At 47.2% G+C, this 9,788-nt stretch overlaps 2 non-coding genes across 2 annotated transcripts; both read right to left on the reverse strand.

The window, feature by feature from the left end:
- Nucleotides 1-5,325: 5,325 nt before the first annotated feature.
- On the reverse strand, nt 5,326-5,516 carry LOC127196742 (U2 spliceosomal RNA). The gene has a single exon (XR_007831516.1). It is a non-coding gene; the product is annotated as a U2 spliceosomal RNA (small nuclear RNA).
- A 2,274-nt stretch (nt 5,517-7,790) lies between these two features.
- On the reverse strand, nt 7,791-7,981 carry LOC127196738 (U2 spliceosomal RNA). The gene has a single exon (XR_007831513.1). It is a non-coding gene; the product is annotated as a U2 spliceosomal RNA (small nuclear RNA).
- Nucleotides 7,982-9,788: the final 1,807 nt, after the last annotated feature.

The following is a 9,788-nucleotide window of genomic DNA, read 5'->3' on the forward strand; positions in this document are numbered from 1 at the left end:
TTCCCAAAAACCACATGGTGGCTCACAACCATCTATAATGAGATCTGATGCCCTCCTCTGGCATGCAGGTGTACATGCACATAGAGCAGATATCTATCTATCTATATCTATCTATCTATCTATATATTAAAACCTGGTGATACCTTGCTATCTGTTGATAGCAAGCTTCTCCTATATCCCCCAGAATTTACGTTCCACTTATCCCAGACTATTCTCCCTAAATGTTAGAGGAATGTTAGTTCAGAAAAAGGCTGTTCTGGCAAGAAATCACATCCAAAGACTTTCTAGGTCTATGTGATCCAGCTGGAAAGAGAACACATCCAAAGATCTAGGAGCAGGGTGTGGTGGTGCACTCCTGTAATCCCAGCACATGGGAGGCAGAGGCAGGCAGATTTCTGTGAGTTCAAGGCTAGCCTGGCCTACAAAGCGAATTCAGGATAGCCAGGGCTACACAGAAAAACCCTGTCTCCGGAGAAACCAAATCAAAACAAAACAAAAACCTAAAATCTTATAGGTCTGTGTGATCCAGCTGGAATACAAACATGCCTTAATCCAGGAGACAGAGGCCAACAGATCTGAGTTCAAGGACAGCCTGGTATAAAGCAAATATAAGGTAAAGAAAAGCTGAGGTCCAGGTGTGGTGGCACAAGCCTTTAATGCCAAACGAAGGTAAAGTTAGTTTGTGGAAGGAAGTGCACGTTTGAAAGTGATGTCTTGAGTGGCAAAAAAGGAGACGAATCAGAAAGATTTGACAGAATAGGATACACCCAACTCTCAGGAGAAGAGAGGGGAAAGGGAAGCTACTTAAGAGGCAGTTTTACAGAGCGAGGAGGTGCACTGGATGGTGGTGATGCATGCCTTTCATCCCAGCACTTGGCGGCAGACACACGTGGATCTCTATGAGTTTGAGAACAGCCTAGTCTACAAAGTGAGTCCAGGACAGCCAAGGCTACATAGAGAAACTCTGTCATGAAAAACCAAACCAAAAAAACCAAAAGAACCAAGAAACAGAAAGAGGAGACAGTTTTACCAGGACAGTCATAGAGAGAGGGGTTGCCGAGAGAAAACTCAGGTGAAGGTTTGAGTGAGCCAGAAAATGAGAAGAAGCCAGAAGATTAAAGCAGAATGCTGAGTTAGTTTGAAGCCAAGCAGAGCAATTCCAGGCTGAGAAAAGCCAGATTAAGTAAATCAGCTGGGAGAAGAGTTTGAGCCAGAACAGCTGAGTTGAACCAGCAGCCCAGAGCTCAGAAAGAACAAGTAAGGATGAGCTTATTAAGCAATAAGTCTCAGAGGCTAAAACATTCTAGGCCTAGGTTAGATTGTACGGAGGCTAGAAGCTTCCAGGACTAGACCTAGGTTAGCAGGAGGAGGCAGTGAGCCTCCCAGACAACAGTTGAGCCAGGAGAATAAAAAGCTACTTTTACATTAAATCTTGAGCATCTTATGCCATAAAACCTAACCGTATGAAATGTCAGTGGTGCTTTACAACAGCCTAAGTGACTTCTATGTTATCCTGCAGCCAGTCCAATCTTGAGTCCCATAGATACTATGTTTACCTCAGTCAGTCTCCCTAGAACCCTAAATCTTGGGCACTATCTCTGAATCAACAGTACCCATTTTTGTTCTGTTTTGTTTTGTTTGTTTTTCAAGACAGGGTTTCTCTGTGTAGCCTTGGCTGTCCGGGCCTCACTTTGTAGACCAGGCTGGCCTGGAACTCACAGTGATCCACCAGCCTCTGCCTCCCGAGTCTGGGATTAAAGGCGTGCACCACCCCGCCTGGCAGTACCCATTTTTAAGAAAGAAGCTAGATGTACTTTGTGAGGAATTTCTTTGTTGTTGTTGTTGTTGTTTTGTTTTTCCCAGACGGGTTTTCTCTGTGTAGCCTTGGCTGTCCTGGACTCTGTAAATTAAGCTGGCCTCAAACTCACAGTAATCCACCTGCCTCTGTCTCCTGAGAGCTGAGATTACAGGTTTGGGCCACCATGCCAGGCAAGGAATTTCAATGTAAACATTAATTAAATTTGTTGTACACTTAAGAGGGAGTTAACTGTTATCAGAAAACTTCCCCTAAATTGTGCTGTCCTTAAATATGGCTAAAATAAACCAGCTGGTGTCAGACTCTGGAAGTTTGAACCAGTGACAGCAGCTAGGTTGAACCGAACCGAGTTTCATTCTTCCCTCACCTAGATCTTTTCCCTGCTGGGTATAACAGGTCGTTTTCCCTAGAGGGATACCCAACACACAAACACGCACACACAAACACACTGTGTGCATTTCCTCGGAGGGTGACTAGTTTGCCATCTTCGCATTCCAGAAGATACTGGGCTGACCTTCACATGTGTGAAGAGGAGGAACACAGACCCAAATCATGCATGGCCAAATTAATTAACGCAAGCACAGAAGCAGAAAGAAAAGCAAAATAGCTTGGTCAAAAAGACCTCTTGTAAAATAAAGACATGGTTGCAAGGTGGTCATAAAAGAACCTTTTGCCGGGCATGGCGGCACACGCCTTTAATCCCAGCACTCGGAAGGCAGAGGCAGGTGGATGTCTGTGAGTTTGAGGCCAGCCTGGTCTACAAAGCGTGTCCAGGACAGCCAAGGCTATACAGAGAAACCCTGTCAGGAAAAGCAAAATAAAACGAAACAAAAAGAAAGAAAAGAAAAGAAGAATCTTTTGAGACAAAGGCATACTGGTTGCCATTTTCTGGAACAGGGAGTACAGAACTATTTGTAGTTAAGGTTACAGGTAGACCTTAGCCCAATCTTTGAGAAACAATTTTACTTTTTTTTTTTTTTTTGAGACAGGGTTTCCCTGTGTAGCCTTGGCTGTCCTGGACTCACTCTGTAGACCAGGCTGGCCTCCAACTCACAGACATCCACCTGCCTCTGCCTCCCTGAGAGCTGGCATTAAAGGCGTGCGCCACCACTGCCTGGCAAGAAACAAATTTAATGATAAACAGAAATGAACCTAGTTTGTCTTTACTATAATATTGGCTTTCAAGGCAGAGGCACACTGGTTTGTCAATAATGTGTTAATATTTGGTAAAAATGAATACTTCAGGAGGCCACAGTTATCTGTGTAAGGATCTGTTAAAGTATGCATGTTTGGGGGTGGAGAGGTGGCTCAGCAGTTAAGAGCACTGATTGCTCGTCCAGAGGACACAGGTTCAATTCCCAGTCACAACTGTCTGTAACTCCAGTTCCATGGTACCAACTCCCTTACACAGACACCAATGCACATTGAGAGAGAGAGAGAGAGAGAGAGAGAGAGAGAGAGAGAGAGAGAGAGAGAGAGAGAAGTATGCATGTTTGCACACCTGAAGGTGGCATTGGATCCATGGGACTACAGTTATAGATGGTTGTGAGCGGCCGTGGGGATACTGGGAGTTGAACTCAGGACCTGTGAAAGAGCAGCTAGTGCACTTAAGCACTGAGCCATTTCTCCGGCCCGTCTGTTAAAGTGTGTATACTTAAAACAACAAAAACAAACAAACAAACAACAACAGCCTGGTTGCCAGTATGTCTTACAGAGTTCTTAGGGATTTGGGGCCCTAACAGGGTTACAGAGTGGCAATTCCTTGTGGGGTCAGCTCTTTCTGTCAGATGGCAGCATCTCTTTGGACACACATAGAGTCACTAGTAAGCACACAGGAGCATCAGGGGCTGATTTTGCTGGAACAGGAGAGTTTACATAGAGGACTGCTGACTAAGCAGTGCAGTCAAACATGAGAGTGTAGAAGACCTGGGCTGCCTGTTGCCTTCCTAGGGCCATGCCTCTTATGCTTACAGCTGGTATCCTTAAGGAACCATCCCTCTCCTGCTCACAGTCTAAAGTTTCACTTATCCTGTCTCCCAGGTCCTCTTCACCTGAGCACTGTACATGTTTGTGCCTGACTCCCTCCATCTACACAGACCATAGTTCTATTGTGGGCCAACAAGGCTCAAGCCCAGGCCTGTCTGTTGGATGGCTGGGGGAAAAAAGCTGTTCTCTGAGCTAAGTTGCAGAAAAAAGTGTGCAAGATGGGGCTACTGGAGGCATGATACTGGCACCCACTCAGCCCAGACTGAAAGCAGATTGGATTATAAGTGTGCACACCTGCGCGTATTCCTTGGTCCGAATCAACAGCAACCAGGGCCATAGCACATTCCAGCATCTGGCCTTTGCAGCTGGGGGAGGGAATACCTGTTTGGAAACACAAAAGATCTGGAAGTAAAATACAGGAAGATGAGCCTGGCCTTGTCCAATCTCTGTACTGCATGTGTTTGCTTGACAGTGGGGTTCTTCAAGAGTGCATCTCAGAAAAACAAAAAAAATGCATCTCTACTGGTCATGGTTTATAATATCCATTTCAACCTCAGTGCTAGGAGTGATACCTTACTATGAGAGGCATGTGTCCTGCTCTGTCCCATAGCCCTGTTTCCTCTTAGTAAAGTTCCCTAGAGTCCACCTTACTTCTTGCCTTGAAAATGAATAACAGGGCTGGAGAGATGGCTCAGTGGTCAAGGGCACTGGCTGCTCTCCCAGAAGCCCTGAGTTCAAGTCCCAGCAACCATACTTCTTCGGGCCTGCAGGTGCACACACAGACAGCTCACAGACATACAATACATATTTTTCAAGAGATGAATAACAGAAAAAGGCACATATGCATTCACACACACAAAGCAACATTTTCAAATGCCACTGGCTTCCTCCCTCAGCCCTCACTATTAGTCTCAGATACAATCGACAATAGTGAACTTTTCATTTTAATGAACCGGAGGCTGTTAATGTTTAGCACATTTGTGAAACCAGAGAAAAAGCCGTAACAGAAAGAAGTGACTAACAAAATAAGACAAGTATAGGTCTGGTACTACTCCCCATAATTTTTCAGTACGTTGGAGTATTACAAAGCTTACAATCAACAATTAAATAAGGCAGCGTCAAGCACCCAGGAGGCAGACGGATCAGATCGCTGTGAGCCAGTACAGCCTACACAGAAAGACCTCGTCTCGAAAATAAGTTATAAACGAATAGATCGGAAATCATGGCCGGACGGAGGTGGCATACGCCTTTAATACAAGCACTCGGGAGGCAGAGGCAAATGGATCGCTGAGAAAGTGAGTCCAAGATACACACCCAAGGCTTACACAAACAGATCCTGTCTTGAAAATGCAAAAAACCAAAGCAAAATACGAACAAAAAGAAACTGAAGAGCCAGAAACTGCGGTGCAACTTAACCCAGCACTCGATCTTGGGGTAAAAACAGTAAAAGAGAAATAAGGTAGAAAGGAGAGATACAAAAGGCAAAGATAATAAGCCTAATTTTCAACTATCATTATTCCCCAGAGGGGTGCACCGGTCCTGGAGGTACTGCAATACCAGGTCGATTCGTGGAGTGGACGGAGCAAGCTCCTATTCCAACTCCTAGCTACAAAAATCCATTTAATATATTGTCCTCGGATAGAGGACGTATCAGATATTAAACTGATAAGAACAGATACTACACTTGATCTTAGCCAAAAGGCCGAGAAGCGATACCCAGCACTTAACGCGCACCCTGGCCCTGCGCACGCGGCTCACACTAACATCGCGGTCGCCGCTCGGGACCCTCGCTCCGGACCTTCCCCGCGCTTCCTTCCGCTTCCCGCCCGCGTCCATGTCCGGGACTCTCATTCCTTCTCTATCACCCACAGGTTCAGCTACAAATTCCACGACGCGGGCTCTCCAGCGAGCACGCGGATTCTTATTTGCATGCCCCGCCCAGCACGAGGGACCATGGTGAACTCCTACTGAGCAGCCTCCTCCGGGGAACCTCCCCCACGGCTCAAAGGTTTCTTTAGGGGCTCTCCTCCTTTGGCCTCCAAGGAGACGGAGGGAAGGTGAGGGGTTGGGTTGGGAGTGGGGATAATTCTGAGGACATGTAGTGGCGGGAGGTGGCAGAGGGGGCGTACCTGCTGTTCCTAGTTTGCGTGGGCTGGCAGAAGAGCTTCCCTTGTCAGTGGAGTGGCCGTTTCCGAGTCCGGCCTGCAGCTCGGGGAGCGGGTGGGGAGTCTGGCTGAGGCGGAGGGATTCTGGCCCACAGGACACTGCGTCTGCGCGTTTTCCCTAAGCTCTGGAACTTCGAGACTGACTACGTGCCCACCCTCCAAACCTGGTCCCTTGGCTACCGAACCGCGTGGGTGTCCTCGCCTTCCCTCTGATCCTGCGCGGGGTCTACCCAAATTACAAGTGGTCCATCGTATTTTACCTAGTCTGGCCTGTGGCATATAGCATCGTCTAGTAGTTTCGAACACCTCCTCTACCCAGGATGCTGGGGAAATGGCTGAGTGGTTAAGAACACGTAACTGACAGGATTTGGTTACTGTTGTCCATATGGTGGTATCTCACAACTGCCAACACCCTTCTTTGGCATCTATGGACAACAGGCTCACGTGTGGTATACATGCAGCCAAAACATCCATACACATAAAATGAATCTTAAAAAAAAGGTCTTGGCCTCACTACATTTCAGAATTCATGGATGATGAGTCAGATGAAGCAGGGTTGAAGTTTTAGATTTTAAAACAGATTTTTAAGCACAGGAGTTAATAGGCACACAGGAAAAGGACAGTGCACACACAAGTGTGAATGTGTGTCTTAGCAGTAGCATTGTATATATGTTTGTGTGTGTGTGTGCTGAATGTATATTGTTTAAGAAATTTGTAAGGATTTCCCCACACCTCCATTCAGAGCGCTTCCTGGGTGGCTTGGATAGGATGACAATCTATAAGATGAAAACAAGGGTCAAAAAAGGTTGCTCAAGGGGTTAAGATATGCCTTTCACTGTGAGGGGTGTGTGTGTGCGCGCGCGTGATTTACCTTCTCTTTACATCTGGGTAATTGCTACTTTAATGTTTATATGTGCGATATGTATGTGCGATACCAATAATATATATAGGAATAGTGTCTTCATATAGGCAAGGGTCATTGGAAATTTTGTTGATTATGCTTGAATTACTGACAACTAGCAAAACAAACACACAAACGAAAACAACAACAGGACACCAGGAAGAAAACCTCCATGTCCTTCCCAAGTCCCCATAGTTCCCCGTAATTGAGTGTTGGGAATTGAACCTGGGATCTCTGGGACAGCATCCTGTGCACTTAACCATTTCAGTAGTCTAAAGCTTCTTTGACAAGTTCAAAACAGTTTTAAGACTAAGAAAAGTTTCAGCCTGATTATGTTCATGCAAGACCATAACGGGAGCCGGGTGTGGTTGCACACGACTTTAATAATCAGCACTCGGGAGGCAGAGACAGGTGGATTGCTGTGAGTTCGAGGCCAGCTTGGTCTACAAAAGGGGTCCAGGGCAGCCAAGGCTACACAGAGAAACCCTGTCTCAAAGGAAAAAATAATAATAACGGAAAAGCCCTAGAAATTAGGAAGGAGGCTGAGGCAGATATAGGTGAGCTTAGCCTTCCTTGACAGCCAGTATAGAACTCATCTGAGACGTCATTAAAGCTACTTCACAATGGCTTGTGTGCTCACAAACGCATTATGCCTATGCACACACAATACCTTATCTTATGAAATAGCTTTCAGCCAAGCAGTGGCGGCACAGGCCTTTAATCCCAGCACTTGGGAAACAAAAGCAGACAGATCTGAATTTAAAACCAGCCTGGTCTACAAGAGCAAGCTCAGGATACAAGCCGGAGAACTTCCACTTTGCTGTGTCAGGCCAAATGAAGCTATAACTTAAAAAAATTTCCTAGTAAAACCAAACAAGAGAGAAAGTAGTAAGACCTTACTTTTAACCACCATTGTTCCCCAGAGGGGTGCACCGGTCCTGGAGGTACTGCAATACCAGGTCGATGCGTGGAGTGGACGGAGCAAGCTCCTATTCCAACTCCTAGCTACAAAAATCCATTTAATATATTGTCCTCGGATAGAGGACGTATCAGATATTAAACTGATAAGAACAGATACTACACTTGATCTTAGCCAAAAGGCCGAGAAGCGATACCCAGCACTCAACGCGCACCCTGGCCCTGCGCACGCGGCTCACACTAACATCGCGGTCGCCGCTCGGGACCCTCGCTCCGGACCTTCCCCGCGCTTCCTTCCGCTTCCCGCCCGCGTCCATGTCCTGGACTCTCATTCCTTCTCTTCAACCCAGGTTCAGCTGCAAATTCCACGACGCGGGCTCTCCCGGCGTTCATCGCGCGTTTGCTGAGTCTAATATACATGCCCCGCCCCCTAGAGAGGGGTGTGGCGTCCTGGCACTGAGCTTCTTCCCGGCAGCCTTCGCGTACAGGCTGACTGCGGGCGCTTGCGTTTCAGCCTCCGCAGATAAAATGCGATGTGGACGGACAGCTGTAGGAGCTGGGGAAGTTACCTGCGGTTTGGTTCCGAGTCCAGTGTTCGGCGCTGTGTCCGTGGCGCTTTCCCCAGGCCTGAACTGTGTGTGTGTGTCCTCCCTCTCTTCCTCTTCTGCGCCGGACTTTATGGCGCCCAGGCCTTTTGTAGCTAATTCAGCCCATTGACTCTCACTTTTGGTTTTTTCGAGACAGGGTTTATCTGTGTAGCCCTGACTGTCCTGGAGACAGGGCTGGCCTCGTAGTTAACAGAGATCCGCCTCCCTCTGGCTCCCTGAGTGCTGGGATCACAGCCCACCACACCTGGCCCAATTTGCACTCTATTGGCTGTACCAGGATTTCTCTTAGTGCACCGACCCTAGTCAGGTGCCAGAAGTGCAGTAAGACATTTGTGGGGCCACCAAGCCTCGGGTAGATCATGATTTGAACACCCCCCCAAGAATCTGTGGTGGTGGAGGGGATCTGCTGGCCTGATTCAGGGGTCAGTAATGATGACCTGACTCGGAGGTAGGACACCAAACCGGTGTAGTTACTGCTCTGGAAGAAGATAAACAGAAGGAGAGATGGGGCTGCATTTCTGAAGGCCAAGGCACGACCTCCTCGTTTATGTATCCCTGTCCGCTTTGGATGTAGATATGTAGACCAGGCTGGGCTCGAACTCAGAGATCCACCTGCCTTTGCCCAGCTCCAGGAGGGTTTTTATGTTCAGAAAGATTTGGCCAATTTTCTTGGATAAATTACTTTTTACCTACTCTCCATACTTCATAGGCCTCAACTATGTATTAAAAAAAAAAAAAAAAGGATTTTACTATTCGAACTTGGTAGATCTGAGCACGGCGTGCAGGTGAACAGTGGCTCCCTTCTAACTTTCCCTTCGCTTGGCCTCAGCTGCCACTGCAGCCTGTCACTCTTAACTCCCTGGGTTGGAAGTTAAGGAATTTTCTAGGGTTTTGACTTTAGACCAGAGGCTCTTTGTGTGGCTGGGGATCCAGAGGACCAGGAAGGAGGTGGGAAGGCAGCCTGGTAATGGTAGCAGAGACAGGAATCTTATTGAACAGCGGTGCCTGGGACACCGTGTGCAGGAAACAGCTGGGTCCTGCTGTTGGGATTGACTTATTTCCAGTGTTCCTTATGTACAATCTTTTTGAAAAGCTAATAGTGAATTACCTAATAAAAGAATCATCCCAGAGGCTAGGTTCTTTTATTAGGAATGGAAACATTCCTGTGGAGCCCGACTCACTGAGAGCTGTGCTTTTTTCCACACTCCCCCTTTGTGACATCCTCTGCAGGGCTGTCCTGACTGCAGTGCCTGGAGTGATGCCACTCAGTCCTGTGTACTTCCTAACTCATGCTACACGGGACTGGGGTCTCTGGAAACTTCTAGAAATGTCCAGCTGACACCTCTCTTTTCTAGATCCCACAGATGCTTTTCTCATAGTTCAAAAGGGGGGCT

Source organism: Acomys russatus, chromosome 12 (genome assembly GCF_903995435.1).
Source record: "Acomys russatus chromosome 12, mAcoRus1.1, whole genome shotgun sequence".
Taxonomy (NCBI): Eukaryota; Metazoa; Chordata; class Mammalia; order Rodentia; family Muridae; genus Acomys; species Acomys russatus.